Consider the following 22713-nt stretch of genomic DNA (forward strand, 5'->3'; position numbering starts at 1 on the left):
TAAGGGGTACCCCTTTGTGTTTTTTTAGACTCAATTTTTGACCGTCTCATATTTCTTCCAAACTCACGGTGTTGATTAGGCAGGTCCTGACTTACACAAAGGTGTGATTATTTTCAGCCTATCTCATCCCAAAGCTGAGATATGAGGACAAACTTAACTGGGATTTTCTCTCAATAGGTTTATTGGTGTTGAATATATTGGAATTAAATTTATGAGCTTGTTATATGTCCAATAAAGCAATATACAGATGCAATGTAGGATATATTGGACTGACTAGGCTTTTCTGATCGCACCCTTCTACTCTTGTGTTTACCTAGCTTCACTGGAAGTAGGAATCCCATCATGAAATTTACAGTTATACATCTTATGCAGTACAACATGTCCCTATATCTCAGCTTTGGGATGTGGTAGGGCAAAAATTACCACACCATTCTCATCGTCAGGACTTCCTTGACACACGGTGTGAGTTTGAAGAAGATCTGAGGAGGATACTTTTTTTCACGCAAAAAAACACTAAGGGGTACCCCTTTGTGTTTTTTTTTTTTTGACTAAAATTTTGACCGTCTCAGATTTCTTCCGAACTTACGATGTTGATTAAGCAGGTCCTGACTTACACAGGGGTGTGATTATTTTCAGCCTATCTAATCCCAAAGCTTAGAATTGAGGACTTACGTAACTGGGATTTTCTCTCAATTGGTTTATTGGTGTTGAATATATTGGAATTAAATTTATGAACTTGTTATACGTCCAATAAAGCAAAATACAGATGCAATGTAGGATATATTGGACTGACTAGGCTTTTCTGATCGCACCCTTCTACTCTTGTGTTTACCTAGCTTCACTGGAAGTAGGAATCCCATCATGAAATTTACAGTTATACATTTTATGCAGCAAAACATGTCCCTATATCTCAGCTTTGGGATGTGGTAGGGCAACAATTACCACACCACTGTCTTTGTCAGGACCTCCCTTTCACATGGTGTGGGTTTGAAGAAGAGCTGAGGAGGTCACATATTTCACCCAAAAAAACACTAAGGGGTACCCCTTTGTGTTTTTTTAGACTCAATTTTTGACCGTCTCAGATTTCTTCCAAACTCACGATATTGATTAGGTAGGTCCTGACTTACACAAAGGTGTGATTATTTTCAGCCTATCTCATCCCAAAGCTGAGATATGAGGACAAACTTAAATAGGATTTTCTCTCAATAGGTTTATTGGTGTTGAATATATTGGAATTCAATTTATGAGCTTTTTATACATCCAATAAAGCAAAATACAGATGCAATGTAGGATATATTGGACTGACTAGGCTTTTCTGATTGCACCCTTCTACACATGTGTTTACCTAGCTTCACTGTAAGTAGGAATCCCATCATGAAATTTACAGTTATTAATATTATGCAGCACAACATGTCCCTATATCTCAGCTTTGGGATGTGGTAGGACAACAATTACCACACCACTGTCTTCGTCAGGACCTTTCTGACACACGGTGTGGGTTTGAATAAGAGCTGAGGAGGTCACATATTTCACCCAAAAAAACACTAAAGGGTACCCCTTTGTGTTTGTTTAGACTCAATTTTTGACCGTCTCAGATTTCTTCAAAACTCACGATGTTGATTAAGCAGGTCCTGACTTACACAGGGGTGTGATTATTTTCAGCCTATCTAATCCCAAAGCTGAGAATTGAGGACTTACGTAACTGGGATTTTCTCTCAATTGGTTTATTGGTGTTGAATATATTGGAATTAAATTTATGAACTTGTTATACGTCCAATAAAGCAAAATACAGATGCAATGTAGGATATATTGTACTGACTAGGCTTTTCTGATTGCACCCTTCTACTCTTGTGTTTACCTAGCTTCACTGGAAGTAGGAATCCCATCATGAAATTTACAGTTATACATTTTATGCAGCAAAACATGTCCCTATATCTCAGCTTTGGGATGTGGTAGGGCAACAATTACCACACCACTGTCTTTGTCAGGACCTCCCTTTCACATGGTGTGGGTTTGAAGAAGAGCTGAGGAGGTCACATATTTCACCCAAAAAACACTAAGGGGTACCCCTTTGTGTTTTTTAGACTCAATTTTTGACTGTCTCAGATTTCTTCCAAACTCACGATGTTGATTAGGCAGGTCCTGACTTACACAAAGGTGTGATTATTTTCAGCCTATCTCATCCCAAAGCTGAGATATGAGGACAAACTTAACTGGGATTTTCTCTCAATAGGTTTATTGGTGTTGAATATATTGGAATTCAATTTATGAGCTTTTTATACGTCCAATAAAGCAAAATACAGATGCAATGTAGGATATATTGGACTGACTAGGCTTTTCTGATCGCGCCCTTCTACTCATGTGTTTACCTAGCTTCACTGGAAGTAGGAATCCCATCATGAAATTTACAGTTATACATTTTATGCAGTACAACATGTCCCTATATCTCAGCTTTGGGATGTGGTAGGGCAACAATTACCACACCATTCTCGTCGTCAGGACCTCTCTGACACACGGTGTGGGTTTGAAGAAGATCTGAGGAGGTCACATATTTCACCCAAAAAACACTAAGGGGTACCCCTTTGTGTTTTTTTAGACTCAATTTTTGACCGTCTCATATTTCTTCCAAACTCACGGTGTAGATTAGGCAGGTCCTGACTTACACAAAGGTGTGATTATTTTCAGCCTATCTCATCCCAAAGCTGAGATATGAGGACAAACTTAACTGGGATTTTCTCTCAATAGGTTTATTGGTGTTGAATATATTGGAATTAAATTTATGAGCTTGTTATATGTCCAATAAAGCAATATACAGATGCAATGTAGGATATATTGGACTGACTAGGCTTTTCTGATCGCACCCTTCTACTCTTGTGTTTACCTAGCTTCACTGGAAGTAGGAATCCCATCATGAAATTTACAGTTATACATTTTATGCAGTACAACATGTCCCTATATCTCAGCTTTGGGATGTGGTAGGGCAAAAATTACCACACCATTCTCGTCGTCAGGACGTCCTTGACACACGGTGTGAGTTTGAAGAAGATCTGAGGAGGATACTTTTTTTCACCCAAAAAAACACTAAGGGGTACCCCTTTGTGTTTTTTTAGACTCAATTTTTGACCGTCTCAGATTTCTTCCAAACTCACGATATTGATTAGGCAGGTCCTGACTTACACAAAGGTGTGATTATTTTCAGCCTATCTCATCCCAAAGCTGAGATATGAGGACAAACTTAACTGGGATTTTCTCTCAATAGGTTTATTGGTGTTGAATATATTGGAATTCAATTTATGAGCTTTTTATACGTCCAATAAAGCAAAATACAGATGCAATGTAGGATATATTGGACTGACTAGGCTTTTCTGATCGCACCCTTCTACTCATGTGTTTACCTAGCTTCACTGGAAGAAGGAATCCCATCATGAAATTTACAGTTATACATTTTATGCAGCAAAACATGTCCCTATATCTCAGCTTTGGGATGTGGTAGGGCAACAATTACCACACCACTGTCTTTGTCAGGACCTCCCTGACACATGGTGTGGGTTTGAAGAAGAGCTGAGGAGGTCACATATTTCACCCAAAAAAACACTAAGGGGTACCCCTTTGTGTTTTTTTAGACTCAATTTTTGACCGTCTCAGATTTCTTCCAAACTCATGATGTTGATTAGGCAGGTCCTGACTTACACAAAGGTGTGATTATTTTCAGCCTATCTCATCCCAAAGCTGAGATATGAGGACAAACTTAACTGGGATTTTCTCTCAATAGGTTTATTGGTGTTGAATATATTGGAATTCAATTTATGAGCTTGTTATATGTCCAATAAAGCAATATACAGATGCAATGTAGGATATATTGGACTGACTAGGCTTTTCTGATCGCACCCTTCTACTCTTGTGTTTACCTAGCTTCACTGGAAGTAGGAATCCCATCATGAAATTTACAGTTATACATTTTATGCAGTACAACATGTCCCTATATCTCAGCTTTGGGATGTGGTAGGGCAAAAATTACCACACCACTGTCTTCGTCAGGACCTCTCTGACACACGGTGTGGGTTTGAAGAAGAGCTGAGGAGGTCACATGTTTCACCCAAAAAAACACTAAGGGGTACCCCTTTGTGTTTTTTTTGTTTTGACTAAAATTTTGACCGTCTCAGATTTCTTCCAAACTTACGATGTTGATTAAGCAGGTCCTGACTTACACAGGGGTGTGATTATTTTCAGCCTATCTAATCCCAAAGCTGAGAATTGAGGACTTACGTAACTGGGATTTTCTCTCAATTGGTTTATTGGTGTTGAATATATTGGAATTAAATTTATGAACTTGTTATACGTCCAATAAAGCAAAATACAGATGCAATGTAGGATATATTGGACTGACTAGGCTTTTCTGATCGCACCCTTCTACTCTTGTGTTTACCTAGCTTCACTGGAAGTAGGAATCCCATCATGAAATTTACAGTTATACATTTTATGCAGCAAAACATGTCCCTATATCTCAGCTTTGGGATGTCGTAGGGCAACAATTACCACACCACTGTCTTTGTCAGGACCTCCCTTTCACATGGTGTGGGTTTGAAGAAGAGCTGAGGAGGTCACATATTTCACCCAAAAAAACACTAAGGGGTACCCCTTTGTGTTTTTTTAGACTCAATTTTTGACCGTCTCAGATTTCTTCCAAACTCACGATATTGATTAGGCAGGTCCTGACTTACACAAAGGTGTGATTATTTTCAGCCTATCTCATCCCAAAGCTGAGATATGAGGACAAACTTAACTGGGATTTTCTCTCAATAGGTTTATTGGTGTTGAATATATTGGAATTCAATTTATGAGCTTTTTATACGTCCAATAAAGCAAAATACAGATGCAATGTAGGATATATTGGACTGACTAGGCTTTTCTGATCGCACCCTTCTACTCATGTGTTTACCTAGCTTCACTGGAAGAAGGAATCCCATCATGAAATTTACAGTTATACATTTTATGCAGCAAAACATGTCCCTATATCTCAGCTTTGGGATGTGGTAGGGCAACAATTACCACACCACTGTCTTTGTCAGGACCTCCCTGACACATGGTGTGGGTTTGAAGAAGAGCTGAGGAGGTCACATATTTCACCCAAAAAAACACTAAGGGGTACCCCTTTGTGTTTTTTTAGACTCAATTTTTGACCGTCTCAGATTTCTTCCAAACTCATGATGTTGATTAGGCAGGTCCTGACTTACACAAAGGTGTGATTATTTTCAGCCTATCTCATCCCAAAGCTGAGATATGAGGACAAACTTAACTGGGATTTTCTCTCAATAGGTTTATTGGTGTTGAATATATTGGAATTCAATTTATGAGCTTGTTATATGTCCAATAAAGCAATATACAGATGCAATGTAGGATATATTGGACTGACTAGGCTTTTCTGATCGCACCCTTCTACTCTTGTGTTTACCTAGCTTCACTGGAAGTAGGAATCCCATCATGAAATTTACAGTTATACATTTTATGCAGTACAACATGTCCCTATATCTCAGCTTTGGGATGTGGTAGGGCAAAAAATACCACACCATTCTCGTCGTCAGGACGTCCTTGACACACGGTGTGAGTTTGAAGAAGATCTGAGGAGGATACTTTTTTTCACCCAAAAAAACACTAAGGGGTACCCCTTTGTGTTTTTTTTTTTTTTTGACTAAAATTTTGACCGTCTCAGATTTCTTCCAAACTTACGATGTTGATTAAGCAGGTCCTGACTTACACAGGGGTGTGATTATTTTCAGCCTATCTAATCCCAAAGCTGAGAATTGAGGACTTACGTAACTTGGATTTTCTCTCAATTGGTTTATTGGTGTTGAATATATTGGAATTAAATTTATGAACTTGTTATACGTCCAATAAAGCAAAATACAGATGCAATGTAGGATATATTGGACTGACTAGGCTTTTCTGATCGCCCCCTTCTACTCTTGTGTTTACCTAGCTTCACTGGAAGTAGGAATCCCATCATGAAATTTACAGTTATACATTTTATGCAGCAAAACATGTCCCTATATCTCAGCTTTGGGATGTGGTAGGGCAACAATTACCACACCACTGTCTTTGTCAGGACCTCCCTTTCACATGGTGTGGGTTTGAAGAAGAGCTGAGGAGGTCACATATTTCACCCAAAAAAACATTAAGGGGTACCCCTTTGTGTTTTTTTAGACTCAATTTTTGACCGTCTCAGATTTCTTCCAAACTCACGATATTGATTAGGCAGGTCCTGACTTACACAAAGGTGTGATTATTTTCAGCCTATCTCATCCCAAAGCTGAGATATGAGGACAAACTTAACTGGGATTTTCTCTCAATAGGTTTATTGGTGTTGAATATATTGGAATTCAATTTATGAGCTTTTTATACATCCAATAAAGCAAAATACAGATGCAATGTAGGATATATTGGACTGACTAGGCTTTTCTGATCGCACCCTTCTACTCATGTGTTTACCTAGCTTCACTGGAAGTAGGAATCCCATCATGAAATTTACAGTTATACATTTTATGCAGCACAACATGTCCCTATATCTTAGCTTTGGGATGTGGTAGGGCAACAATTACCACACCACTGTCTTTGTCAGGACCTCTCTGACACATGGTGTGGGTTTGAAGAAGATCTGAGGAGGTCACATATTTCACCCAAAAAACACTAAGGGGTACCCCTTTGTGTTTTTTTAGACTAAATTTTTGACCGTCTCAGATTTCTTCCAAACTCACGGTGTTGATTAGGCAGGTCCTGACTTACACAAAGGTGTGATTATTTTCAGCCTATCTCATTCCAAAGCTGAGATATGAGGACAAACTTAACTAGGATTTTCTCTCAATAGGTTTATTGGTGTTGAATATATTGGAATTCAATTTATGAGCTTTTTATACGTCCAATAAAGCAAAATACAGATGCAATGTAGGATATATTGGACAGACTAGGCTTTTCTGATTGCACCCTTCTACTCATGTGTTTACCTAGCTTCACTGGAAGAAGGAATCCCATCATGAAATTTACAGTTATACATTCTATGCAGCAAATCATGTCCCTATATCTCAGCTTTGGGATGTGGTAGGGCAACAATTACCACACCACTGTCTTTGTCAGGACCTCCCTGACACATGGTGTGGGTTTGAAGAAGAGCTGAGGAGGTCACATATTTCACCCAAAAAAACACTAAGGGGTACCCCTTTGTGTTTTTTTAGACTCAATTTTTGACCGTCTCAGATTTCTTCCAAACTCACGATGTTGATTAGGCAGGTCCTGACTTACACAAAGGTGTGATTATTTTCAGCCTATCTCATCCCAAAGCTGAGATATGAGGACAAACTTAACTGGGATTTTCTCTCAATAGGTTTATTGGTGTTGAATATATTGGAATTCAATTTATGAGCTTGTTATATGTCCAATAAAGCAATATACAGATGCAATGTAGGATATATTGGACTGACTAGGCTTTTCTGATCGCACCCTTCTACTCTTGTGTTTACCTAGCTTCACTGGAAGTAGGAATCCCATCATGAAATTTACAGTTATACATTTTATGCAGTACAACATGTCCCTATATCTCAGCTTTGGGATGTGGTAGGGCAAAAATTACCACACCATTCTCGTCGTCAGGACGTCCTTGACACACGGTGTGAGTTTGAAGAAGATCTGAGGAGGATACTTTTTTTCACCCAAAAAAACACTAAGGGGTACCCCTTTGTGTTTTTTTTTTTTTTGACTAAAATTTTGACCGTCTCAGATTTCTTCCAAACTTACGATGTTGATTAAGCAGGTCCTGACTTACACAGGGGTGTGATTATTTTCAGCCTATCTAATCCCAAAGCTGAGAATTGAGGACTTACGTAACTGGGATTTTCTCTCAATTGGTTTATTGGTGTTGAATATATTGGAATTAAATTTATGAACTTGTTATACGTCCAATAAAGCAAAATACAGATGCAATGTAGGATATATTGGACTGACTAGGCTTTTCTGATCGCACCCTTCTACTCTTGTGTTTACCTAGCTTCACTGGAAGTAGGAATCCCATCATGAAATTTACAGTTATACATTTTATGCAGCAAAACATGTCCCTATATCTCAGCTTTGGGATGTGGTAGGGCAACAATTACCACACCACTGTCTTTGTCAGGACCTCCCTTTCACATGGTGTGGGTTTGAAGAAGAGCTGAGGAGGTCACATATTTCACCCAAAAAAACATTAAGGGGTACCCCTTTGTGTTTTTTTAGACTCAATTTTTGACCGTCTCAGATTTCTTCCAAACTCACGATATTGATTAGGCAGGTCCTGACTTACACAAAGGTGTGATTATTTTCAGCCTATCTCATCCCAAAGCTGAGATATGAGGACAAACTTAACTGGGATTTTCTCTCAATAGGTTTATTGGTGTTGAATATATTGGAATTCAATTTATGAGCTTTTTATACGTCCAATAAAGCAAAATACAGATGCAATGTAGGATATATTGGACTGACTAGGCTTTTCTGATCGCACCCTTCTACTCTTGTGTTTACCTAGCTTCACTGGAAGTAGGAATCCCATCATGAAATTTACAGTTATACATTTTATGCAGCAAAACATGTCCCTATATCTCAGCTTTGGGATGTGGTAGGGCAACAATTACCACACCACTGTCTTTGTCAGGACCTCCCTTTCACATGGTGTGGGTTTGAAGAAGAGCTGAGGAGGTCACATATTTCACCCAAAAAACACTAAGGGGTACCCCTTTGTGTTTTTTAGACTCAATTTTTGACCGTCTCAGATTTCTTCCAAACTCACGATGTTGATTAGGCAGGTCCTGACTTACACAAAGGTGTGATTATTTTCAGCCTATCTCATCCCAAAGCTGAGATATGAGGACAAACTTAACTGGGATTTTCTCTCAATAGGTTTATTGGTGTTGAATATATTGGAATTCAATTTATGAGCTTTTTATACGTCCAATAAAGCAAAATACAGATGCAATGTAGGATATATTGGACTGACTAGGCTTTTCTGATCGCGCCCTTCTACTCATGTGTTTACCTAGCTTCACTGGAAGTAGGAATCCCATCATGAAATTTACAGTTATACATTTTATGCAGTACAACATGTCCCTATATCTCAGCTTTGGGATGTGGTAGGGCAACAATTACCACACCATTCTCGTCGTCAGGACCTCTCTGACACACGGTGTGGGTTTGAAGAAGAGCTGAGGAGGTCACATATTTCACCCAAAAAAACACTAAGGGGTACCCCTTTGTGTTTTTTTAGACTCAATTTTTGACCGTCTCAGATTTCTTCCAAACTCATGATGTTGATTAGGCAGGTCCTGACTTACACAAAGGTGTGATTATTTTCAGCCTATCTCATCCCAAAGCTGAGATATGAGGACAAACTTAACTGGGATTTTCTCTCAATAGGTTTATTGGTGTTAAATATATTGGAATTCAATTTATGAGCTTGTTATATGTCCAATAAAGCAATATACAGATGCAATGTAGGATATATTGGACTGACTAGGCTTTTCTGATCGCACCCTTCTACTCTTGTGTTTACCTAGCTTCACTGGAAGTAGGAATCCCATCATGAAATTTACAGTTATACATTTTATGCAGTACAACATGTCCCTATATCTCAGCTTTGGGATGTGGTAGAGCAAAAATTACCACACCATTCTCGTCGTCAGGACGTCCTTGACACACGGTGTGAGTTTGAAGAAGATCTGAGGAGGATACTTTTTTTCACCCAAAAAAACACTAAGGGGTACCCCTTTGTGTTTTTTTTTTTTTTTGACTAAAATTTTGACCGTCTCAGATTTCTTCCAAACTTACGATGTTGATTAAGCAGGTCCTGACTTACACAGGGGTGTGATTATTTTCAGCCTATCTAATCCCAAAGCTGAGAATTGAGGACTTACGTAACTGGGATTTTCTCTCAATTGGTTTATTGGTGTTGAATATATTGGAATTAAATTTATGAACTTGTTATACGTCCAATAAAGCAAAATACAGATGCAATGTAGGATATATTGGACTGACTAGGCTTTTCTGATCGCACCCTTCTACTCTTGTGTTTACCTAGCTTCACTGGAAGTAGGAATCCCATCATGAAATTTACAGTTATACATTTTATGCAGCAAAACATGTCCCTATATCTCAGCTTTGGGATGTGGTAGGGCAACAATTACCACACCACTGTCTTTGTCAGGACCTCCCTTTCACATGGTGTGGGTTTGAAGAAGAGCTGAGGAGGTCACATATTTCACCCAAAAAAACATTAAGGGGTACCCCTTTGTGTTTTTTTAGACTCAATTTTTGACCGTCTCAGATTTCTTCCAAACTCACGATATTGATTAGGCAGGTCCTGACTTACACAAAGGTGTGATTATTTTCAGCCTATCTCATCCCAAAGCTGAGATATGAGGACAAACTTAACTGGGATTTTCTCTCAATAGGTTTATTGGTGTTGAATATATTGGAATTCAATTTATGAGCTTTTTATACGTCCAATAAAGCAAAATACAGATGCAATGTAGGATATATTGGACTGACTAGGCTTTTCTGATCGCACCCTTCTACTCTTGTGTTTACCTAGCTTCACTGGAAGTAGGAATCCCATCATGAAATTTACAGTTATACATTTTATGCAGCAAAACATGTCCCTATATCTTAGCTTTGGGATGTGGTAGGGCAACAATTACCACACCATTCTCGTCATCAGGACCTCTCTGACACACGGTGTGGGTTTGAAGAAGATCTGAGGAGGTCACATATTTCACCCAAAAAACACTAAGGGGTACCCCTTTGTGTTTTTTTAGACTCAATTTTTGACCGTCTCATATTTCTTCCAAACTCACGGTGTTGATTAGGCAGGTCCTGACTTACACAAAGGTGTGATTATTTTCAGCCTATCTCATCCCAAAGCTGAGATATGAGGACAAACTTAACTGGGATTTTCTCTCAATAGGTTTATTGGTGTTGAATATATTGGAATTAAATTTATGAGCTTGTTATATGTCCAATAAAGCAATATACAGATGCAATGTAGGATATATTGGACTGACTAGGCTTTTCTGATCGCACCCTTCTACTCTTGTGTTTACCTAGCTTCACTGGAAGTAGGAATCCCATCATGAAATTTACAGTTATACATTTTATGCAGTACAACATGTCCCTATATCTCAGCTTTGGGATGTGGTAGGGCAAAAATTACCACACCATTCTCATCGTCAGGACGTCCTTGACACACGGTGTGAGTTTGAAGAAGATCTGAGGAGGATACTTTTTTTCACGCAAAAAAACACTAAGGGGTACCCCTTTGTGTTTTTTTTTTTTTGACTAAAATTTTGACCGTCTCAGATTTCTTCCAAACTTACGATGTTGATTAAGCAGGTCCTGACTTACACAGGGGTGTGATTATTTTCAGCCTATCTAATCCCAAAGCTTAGAATTGAGGACTTACGTAACTGGGATTTTCTCTCAATTGGTTTATTGGTGTTGAATATATTGGAATTAAATTTATGAACTTGTTATACGTCCAATAAAGCAAAATACAGATGCAATGTAGGATATATTGGACTGACTAGGCTTTTCTGATCGCACCCTTCTACTCTTGTGTTTACCTAGCTTCACTGGAAGTAGGAATCCCATCATGAAATTTACAGTTATACATTTTATGCAGCAAAACATGTCCCTATATCTCAGCTTTGGGATGTGGTAGGGCAACAATTACCACACCACTGTCTTTGTCAGGACCTCCCTTTCACATGGTGTGGGTTTGAAGAAGAGCTGAGGAGGTCACATATTTCACCCAAAAAAACACTAAGGGGTACCCCTTTGTGTTTTTTTAGACTCAATTTTTGACCGTCTCAGATTTCTTCCAAACTCACGATATTGATTAGGTAGGTCCTGACTTACACAAAGGTGTGATTATTTTCAGCCTATCTCATCCCAAAGCTGAGATATGAGGACAAACTTAAATAGGATTTTCTCTCAATAGGTTTATTGGTGTTGAATATATTGGAATTCAATTTATGAGCTTTTTATACATCCAATAAAGCAAAATACAGATGCAATGTAGGATATATTGGACTGACTAGGCTTTTCTGATCGCACCCTTCTACTCATGTGTTTACCTAGCTTCACTGGAAGAAGGAATCCCATCATGAAATTTACAGTTGTACATTCTATGCAGCAAAACATGTCCCTATATCTCAGCTTTGGGATGTGGTAGGGCAACAATTACCACACCACTGTCTTTGTCAGGACCTCCCTGACACATGGTGTGGGTTTGAAGAAGAGCTGAGGAGGTCACATATTTCACCCAAAAAAACACTAAGGGGTACCCCTTTGTGTTTTTTTAGACTCAATTTTTGACCGTCTCAGATTTCTTCCAAACTCACGATGTTGATTAGGCAGGTCCTGACTTACACAAAGGTGTGATTATTTTCAGCCTATCTCATCCCAAAGCTGAGATATGAGGACAAACTTAACTGGGATTTTCTCTCAATAGGTTTATTGGTGTTGAATATATTGGAATTCAATTTATGAGCTTTTTATACGTCCAATAAAGCAAAATACAGATGCAATGTAGGATATATTGGACTGACTAGGCTTTTCTGATCGCACCCTTCTACTCATGTGTTTACCTAGCTTCACTGGAAGTAGGAATCCCATCATGAAATTTACAGTTATACATTTTATGCAGCACAACATGTCCCTATATCTTAGCTTTGGGATGTGGTAGGGCAACAATTACCACACCACTGTCTTTGTCAGGACCTCTCTGACACACGGTGTGGGTTTGAAGAAGATCTGAGGAGGTCACATATTTCACCCAAAAAACACTAAGGGGTACCCCTTTGTGTTTTTTTAGTCTAAATTTTTGACCGTCTCAGATTTCTTCCAAACTCACGGTGTTGATTAGGCAGGTCCTGACTTACACAAAGGTGTGATTATTTTCAGCCTATCTCATCCCAAAGCTGAGATATGAGGACAAACTTAACTAGGATTTTCTCTCAATAGGTTTATTGGTGTTGAATATATTGGAATTCAATTTATGAGCTTTTTATACGTCCAATAAAGCAAAATACAGATGCAATGTAGGATATATTGGACTGACTAGGCTTTTCTGATTGCACCCTTCTACTCTTGTGTTTACCTAGCTTCACTGGAAGTAGGAATCCCATCATGAAGTTTACAGTTATACATTTTATGCAGTACAACATGTCCCTATATCTTAGCTTTGGGATGTGGTAGGGCAAAAATTACCACACCACTGTCTTCATCAGGACCTCTCTGACACACGGTGTGGGTTTGAAGAAGAGTTGAGGAGGTCACATATTTCACCCAAAAAAACACTAAGGGGTACCCCTTTGTGTTTTTTAGACTAAATTTTTGACCATCTCAGATTTCTTCCAAACTCACGGTGTTGATTAGGCAGGTCCTGACTTACACAAAGGTGTGATTATTTTCAGCCTATCTCATCCCAAAGCTGAGATATGAGGACAAACTTAACTAGGATTTTCTCTCAATAGGTTTATTGGTGTTGAATATATTGGAATTCAATTTATGAGCTTTTTATACGTCCAATAAAGCAAAATACAGATGCAATGTAGGATATATTGGACTGACTAGGCTTTTCTGATTGCACCCTTCTACTCTTGTGTTTACCTAGCTTCACTGGAAGTAGGAATCCCATCATGAAATTTACAGTTATACATTTTATGCAGCACAACATGTCCCTATATCTTAGCTTTGGGATGTGGTAGGGCAACAATTTCCACACCACTGTCTTTGTCAGGACCTCTCTGACACACGGTGTGGGTTTGAAGAAGATCTGAGGAGGTCACATATTTCACCCAAAAAACACTAAGGGGTACCCCTTTGTGTTTTTTTAGACTCAATTTTTGACCGTCTCAGATTTCTTAAAAACTCACGGTGTTGATTAGGCAGGTCCTGACTTACACAAAGGTGTGATTATTTTCAGTCAATCTATTCCCAAAGCTGAGATATGAGGACAAACTTAACTGGGAATTTCTCTCAATAGGTTTATTGGTGTTGAATATATTGGAATTAATTTTATGAGCTTTTTATACGTCCAATAAAGCAAAATACAGATGCAATGTAGGATATATTGGACTGACTAGGCTTTTCTGATTGCACCCTTCTACTCTTGTGTTTACCTAGCTTCACTGGAAGTAGGAATCCCATCATGAAATTTACAGTTATACATTTTATGCAGCAAAACATGTCCCTATATCTCAGCTTTGGGATGTGGTAGGGCAAAAATTACCACACCACTGTCTTCGTCAGGACCTCTCTGACACACGGTGTGGGTTTGAAGAAGAGCTGAGGAGGTCACATATTTCACCCAAAAAAACACTAAGGGGTACCCCTTTGTGTTTTTTTAGACTCAATTTTTGACCGTCTCAGATTTCTTCCAAACTCACGATATTGATTAGGCAGGTCCTGACTTACACAAAGGTGTGATTATTTTCAGCCTATCTCATCCCAAAGCTGAGATATGAGGACAAACTTAACTGGGATTTTCTCTCAATAGGTTTATTGGTGTTGAATATATTGGAATTCAATTTATGAGCTTGTTATATGTCCAATAAAGCAATATACAGATGCAATGTAGGATATATTGGACTGACTAGGCTTTTCTGATCGCACCCTTCTACTCTTGTGTTTACCTAGCTTCACTGGAAGTAGGAATCCCATCATGAAATTTACAGTTATACATTTTATGCAGTACAACATGTCCCTATATCTCAGCTTTGGGATGTGGTAGGGCAAAAATTACCACACCACTGTCTTCGTCAGGACCTCTCTGACACACGGTGTGGGTTTGAAGAAGAGCTGAGGAGGTCACATGTTTCACCCAAAAAAACACTAAGGGGTACCCCTTTGTGTTTTTTTTGTTTTGACTAAAATTTTGACCGTCTCAGATTTCTTCCAAACTTACGATGTTGATTAAGCAGGTCCTGACTTACACAGGGGTGTGATTATTTTCAGCCTATCTAATCCCAAAGCTGAGAATTGAGGACTTACGTAACTGGGATTTTCTCTCAATTGGTTTATTGGTGTTGAATATATTGGAATTAAATTCATGAACTTGTTATACGTCCAATAAAGCAAAATACAGATGCAATGTAGGATATATTGGACTGACTAGGCTTTTCTGATCGCACCCTTCTACTCATGTGTTTACCTAGCTTCACTGGAAGAAGGAATCCCATCATGAAATTTACAGTTATACATTTTATGCAGCAAAACGTGTCCCTATATCTCAGCTTTGGGATGTGGTAGGGCAACAATTACCACACCACTGTCTTTGTCAGGACCTCCCTGACACATGGTGTGGGTTTGAAGAAGAGCTGAGGAGGTCACATATTTCACCCAAAAAAACACTAAGGGGTACCCCTTTGTGTTTTTTTAGACTCAATTTTTGACCGTCTCAGATTTCTTCCAAACTCATGATGTTGATTAGGCAGGTCCTGACTTACACAAAGGTGTGATTATTTTCAGCCTATCTCATCCCAAAGCTGAGATATGAGGACAAACTTAACTGGGATTTTCTCTCAATAGGTTTATTGGTGTTGAATATATTGGAATTCAATTTATGAGCTTGTTATATGTCCAATAAAGCAATATACAGATGCAATGTAGGATATATTGGACTGACTAGGCTTTTCTGATCGCACCCTTCTACTCTTGTGTTTACCTAGCTTCACTGGAAGTAGGAATCCCATCATGAAATTTACAGTTATACATTTTATGCAGTACAACATGTCCCTATATCTCAGCTTTGGGATGTGGTAGGGCAAAAATTACCACACCACTGTCTTCGTCAGGACCTCTCTGACACACGGTGTGGGTTTGAAGAAGAGCTGAGGAGGTCACATGTTTCACCCAAAAAAACACTAAGGGGTACCCCTTTGTGTTTTTTTTGTTTTGACTAAAATTTTGACCGTCTCAGATTTCTTCCAAACTTACGATGTTGATTAAGCAGGTCCTGACTTACACAGGGGTGTGATTATTTTCAGCCTATCTAATCCCAAAGCTGAGAATTGAGGACTTACGTAACTGGGATTTTCTCTCAATTGGTTTATTGGTGTTGAATATATTGGAATTAAATTTATGAACTTGTTATACGTCCAATAAAGCAAAATACAGATGCAATGTAGGATATATTGGACTGACTAGGCTTTTCTGATCGCACCCTTCTACTCTTGTGTTTACCTAGCTTCACTGGAAGTAGGAATCCCATCATGAAATTTACAGTTATACATTTTATGCAGCAAAACATGTCCCTATATCTCAGCTTTGGGATGTGGTAGGGCAACAATTACCACACCACTGTCTTTGTCAGGACCTCCCTTTCACATGGTGTGGGTTTGAAGAAGAGCTGAGGAGGTCACATATTTCACCCAAAAAAACACTAAGGGGTACCCCTTTGTGTTTTTTTAGACTCAATTTTTGACCGTCTCAGATTTCTTCCAAACTCACGATATTGATTAGGCAGGTCCTGACTTACACAAAGGTGTGATTATTTTCAGCCTATCTCATCCCAAAGCTGAGATATGAGGACAAACTTAACTGGGATTTTCTCTCAATAGGTTTATTGGTGTTGAATATATTGGAATTCAATTTATGAGCTTTTTATACGTCCAATAAAGCAAAATACAGATGCAATGTAGGATATATTGGACTGACTAGGCTTTTCTGATCGCACCCTTCTACTCATGTGTTTACCTAGCTTCACTGGAAGAAGGAATCCCATCATGAAATTTACAGTTATACATTTTATGCAGCAAAACATGTCCCTATATCTCAGCTTTGGGATGTGGTAGGGCAACAATTACCACACCACTGTCTTTGTCAGGACCTCCCTGACACATGGTGTGGGTTTGAAGAAGAGCTGAGGAGGTCACATATTTCACCCAAAAAAACACTAAGGGTTACCCCTTTGTGTTTTTTTAGACTCAATTTTTGACCGTCTCAGATTTCTTCCAAACTCATGATGTTGATTAGGCAGGTCCTGACTTACACAAAGGTGTGATTATTTTCAGCCTATCTCATCCCAAAGCTGAGATATGAGGACAAACTTAACTGGGATTTTCTCTCAATAGGTTTATTGGTGTTGAATATATTGGAATTCAATTTATGAGCTTGTTATATGTCCAATAAAGCAATATACAGATGCAATGTAGGATATATTGGACTGACTAGGCTTTTCTGATCGCACCCTTCTACTCTTGTGTTTACCTAGCTTCACTGGAAGTAGGAATCCCATCATGAAATTTACAGTTATACATTTTATGCAGTACAACATGTCCCTATATCTCAGCTTTGGGATGTGGTAGGGCAAAAATTACCACACCATTCTCGTCGTCAGGACGTCCTTGACACACGGTGTGAGTTTGAAGAAGATCTGAGGAGGATACTTTTTTTCACCCAAAAAAACACTAAGGGGTACCCCTTTGTGTTTTTTTTTTTTTTTTGACTAAAATTTTGACCGTCTCAGATTTCTTCCAAACTTACGATGTTGATTAAGCAGGTCCTGACTTACACAGGGGTGTGATTATTTTCAGCCTATCTAATCCCAAAGCTGAGATATGAGGACAAACTTAACTGGGATTTTCTCTCAATAGGTTTATTGGTGTTGAATATATTGGAATTCAATTTATGAGCTTTTTATACGTCCAATAAAGCAAAATACAGATGCAATGTAGGATATATTGGACTGACTAGGCTTTTCTGATCGCACCCTTCTACTCATGTGTTTACCTAGCTTCACTGGAAGTAGGAATCCCATCATGAAATTTACAGTTATACATTTTATGCAGCACAACATGTCCCTATATCTTAGCTTTGGGATGTGGTAGGGCAACAATTACCACACCACTGTCTTTGTCAGGACCTCTCTGACACACGGTGTGGGTTTGAAGAAGATCTGAGGAGGTCACATAGTTCACCCAAAAAACACTAAGGGGTACCCCTTTGTGTTTTTTTAGACTAAATCTTTGACCGTCTCAGATTTCTTCCAAACTCACGGTGTTGATTAGGCAGGTCCTGACTTACACAAAGGTGTGATTATTTTCAGCCTATCTCATCCCAAAGCTGAGATATGAGGACAAACTTAACTAGGATTTTCTCTCAATAGGTTTATTGGTGTTGAATATATTGGAATTCAATTTATGAGCTTTTTATACGTCCAATAAAGCAAAATACAGATGCAATGTAGGATATATTGGACTGACTAGGCTTTTCTGATTGCACCCTTCTACTCTTGTGTTTACCTAGCTTCACTGGAAGTAGGAATCCCATCATGAAATTTACAGTTATACATTTTATGCAGCACAACATGTCCCTATATCTCAGCTTTGGGATGTGGTAGGGCAAAAATTACCACACCACTGTCTTCATCAGGACCTCTCTGACACACGGTGTGGGTTTGAAGAAGAGTTGAGGAGGTCACATATTTCACCCAAAAAAACACTAAGGGGTACCCCTTTGTGTTTTTTAGACTAAATTTTTGACCGTCTCAGATTTCTTAAAAACTCACGGTGTTGATTAGGCAGGTCCTGACTTACACAAAGGTGTGATTATTTTCAGTCTATCTCATCCCAAAGCTGAGATATGAGGACAAACTTAACTGGGAATTTCTCTCAATAGGTTTATTGGTGTTGAATATATTGGAATTAATTTTATGAGCTTTTTATACGTCCAATAAAGCAAAATACAGATGCAATGTAGGATATATTGGACTGACTAGGCTTTTCTGATTGCACCCTTCTACTCTTGTGTTTACCTAGCTTCACTGGAAGTAGGAATCCCATCATGAAATTTACAGTTATACATTTTATGCAGCAAAACATGTCCCTATATCTCAGCTTTGGGATGTGGTAGGGCAAAAATTACCACACCACTGTCTTCGTCAGGACCTCTCTGACACACGGTGTGGGTTTGAAGAAGAGCTGAGGAGGTCACATATTTCACCCAAAAAAACACTAAAGGGTACCCCTTTGTGTTTTTTAGACTAAATTTTTGACCATCTCAGATTTCTTCCAAACTCACGGTGTTGATTAGGCAGGTCCTGACTTACACAAAGGTGTGATTATTTTCAGCCTATCTCATCCCAAAGCTGAGATATGAGGACAAACTTAACTAGGATTTTCTCTCAATAGGTTTATTGGTGTTGAATATATTGGAATTCAATTTATGAGCTTTTTATACGTCCAATAAAGCAAAATACAGATGCAATGTAGGATATATTGGACTGACTAGGCTTTTCTGATTGCACCCTTCTACTCTTGTGTTTACCTAGCTTCACTGGAAGTAGGAATCCCATCATGAAATTTACAGTTATACATTTTATGCAGCACAACATGTCCCTATATCTTAGCTTTGGGATGTGGTATGGCAAAAATTACCACACCACTGTCTTCGTCAGGACCTCTCTGACACACGTTGTGGGTTTGAAGAAGAGCTGAGGAGGTCACATATTTCACCCAAAAAAACACTAAGGGGTACCCCTTTGTGTTTTTTAGACTAAATTTTTGACCATCTCAAATTTCTTCCAAACTCACGGTGTTGATTAGGCAGGTCCTGACTTACACAAAGGTGTGATTATTTTCAGTCTATCTCATCCCAAAGCTGAGATATGAGGACAAACTTAACTGGGAATTTCTCTCAATAGGTTTATTGGTGTTGAATATATTGGCATTAAATTTATGAGCTTTTTATACGTCCAATAAAGCAAAATACAGATGCAATGTAGGATATATTGGACTGACTAGGCTTTTCTGATCGCACCCTTCTACTCTTGTGTTTACCTAGCTTCACTGGAAGTAGGAATCCCATCATGAAATTTACAGTTATACATTTTATGCAGTACAACATGTCCCTATATCTCAGCTTTGGGATGTGGTAGGGCAAAAATTACCACACCATTCTCGTCGTCAGGACGTCCTTGACACACGGTGTGAGTTTGAAGAAGATCTGAGGAGGATACTTTTTTTCACCCAAAAAAACACTAAGGGGTACCCCTCTGTGTTTTTTTTGTTTTGACTAAAATTTTGACCGTCTCAGATTTCTTCCAAACTTACGATGTTGATTAAGCAGGTCCTGACTTACACAGGGGTGTGATTATTTTCAGCCTATCTAATCCCAAAGCTGAGAATTGAGGACTTACGTAACTGGGATTTTCTCTCAATTGGTTTATTGGTGTTGAATATATTGGAATTAAATTTATGAACTTGTTATACGTCCAATAAAGCAAAATACAGATGCAATGTAGGATATATTGGACTGACTAGGCTTTTCTGATCGCACCCTTCTACTCTTGTGTTTACCTAGCTTCACTGGAAGTAGGAATCCCATCATGAAATTTACAGTTATACATTTTATGCAGCAAAACATGTCCCTATATCTCAGCTTTGGGATGTGGTAGGGCAACAATTACCACACCACTGTCTTTGTCAGGACCTCCCTTTCACATGGTGTGGGTTTGAAGAAGAGCTGAGGAGGTCACATATTTCACCCAAAAAAACACTAAGGGGTACCCCTTTGTGTTTTTTTAGACTCAATTTTTGACCATCTCAGATTTCTTCCAAACTCACGATATTGATTAGGCAGGTCCTGACTTACACAAAGGTGTGATTATTTTCAGCCTATCTCATCCCAAAGCTGAGATATGAGGACAAACTTAACTGGGATTTTCTCTCAATAGGTTTATTGGTGTTGAATATATTGGAATTCAATTTATGAGCTTTTTATACGTCCAATAAAGCAAAATACAGATGCAATGTAGGATATATTGGACTGACTAGGCTTTTCTGATCGCACCCTTCTACTCATGTGTTTACCTAGCTTCACTGGAAGAAGGAATCCCATCATGAAATTTACAGTTATACATTTTATGCAGCAAAACATGTCCCTATATCTCAGCTTTGGGATGTGGTAGGGCAACAATTACCACACCACTGTCTTTGTCAGGACCTCCCTGACACATGGTGTGGGTTTGAAGAAGAGCTGAGGAGGTCACATATTTCACCCAAAAAAACACTAAGGGGTACCCCTTTGTGTTTTTTTAGACTCAATTTTTGACCGTCTCAGATTTCTTCCAAACTCATGATGTTGATTAGGCAGGTCCTGACTTACACAAAGGTGTGATTATTTTCAGCCTATCTCATCCCAAAGCTGAGATATGAGGACAAACTTAACTGGGATTTTCTCTCAATAGGTTTATTGGTGTTGAATATATTGGAATTCAATTTATGAGCTTGTTATATGTCCAATAAAGCAATATACAGATGCAATGTAGGATATATTGGACTGACTAGGCTTTTCTGATCGCACCCTTCTACTCTTGTGTTTACCTAGCTTCACTGGAAGTAGGAATCCCATCATGAAATTTACAGTTATACATTTTATGCAGTACAACATGTCCCTATATCTCAGCTTTGGGATGTGGTAGGGCAAAAATTACCACACCACTGTCTTTGTCAGGACCTCTCTGACACACGGTGTGGGTTTGAAGAAGAGCTGAGGAGGTCACATGTTTCACCCAAAAAAACACTAAGGGGTACCCCTTTGTGTTTTTTTTGTTTTGACTAAAATTTTGACCGTCTCAGATTTCTTCCAAACTTACGATGTTGATTAAGCAGGTCCTGACTTACACAGGGGTGTGATTATTTTCAGCCTATCTAATCCCAAAGCTGAGAATTGAGGACTTACGTAACTGGGATTTTCTCTCAATTGGTTTATTGGTGTTGAATATATTGGAATTAAATTTATGAACTTGTTATACGTCCAATAAAGCAAAATACAGATGCAATGTAGGATATATTGGACTGACTAGGCTTTTCTGATCGCACCCTTCTACTCTTGTGTTTACCTAGCTTCACTGGAAGTAGGAATCCCATCATGAAATTTACAGTTATACATTTTATGCAGCAAAACATGTCCCTATATCTCAGCTTTGGGATGTGGTAGGGCAACAATTACCACACCACTGTCTTTGTCAGGACCTCCCTTTCACATGGTGTGGGTTTGAAGAAGAGCTGAGGAGGTCACATATTTCACCCAAAAGACTCAATTTTTGACCGTCTCAGATTTCTTCCAAACTCACGATGTTGATTAGGCAGGTCCTGACTTACACAAAGGTGTGATTATTTTCAGCCTATCTCATCCCAAAGCTGAGATATGAGGACAAACTTAACTGGGATTTTCTCTCAATAGGTTTATTGGTGTTGAATATATTGGAATTCAATTTATGAGCTTGTTATATGTCCAATAAAGCAATATACAGATGCAATGTAGGATATATTGGACTGACTAGGCTTTTCTGATCGCACCCTTCTACTCTTGTGTTTACCTAGCTTCACTGGAAGTAGGAATCCCATCATGAAATTTACAGTTATACATTTTATGCAGTACAACATGTCCCTATATCTCAGCTTTGGGATGTGGTAGGGCAAAAATTACCACACCACTGTCTTCGTCAGGACCTCTCTGACACACGGTGTGGGTTTGAAGAAGAGCTGAGGAGGTCACATGTTTCACCCAAAAAAACACTAAGGGGTACCCCTTTGTGTTTTTTTTGTTTTGACTAAAATTTTGACCGTCTCAGATTTCTTCCAAACTTACGATGTTGATTAAGCAGGTCCTGACTTACACAGGGGTGTGATTATT

Source organism: Hoplias malabaricus, unplaced genomic scaffold (genome assembly GCF_029633855.1).
Source record: "Hoplias malabaricus isolate fHopMal1 unplaced genomic scaffold, fHopMal1.hap1 scaffold_41, whole genome shotgun sequence".
In the NCBI taxonomy this organism is placed as follows: Eukaryota; Metazoa; Chordata; class Actinopteri; order Characiformes; family Erythrinidae; genus Hoplias; species Hoplias malabaricus.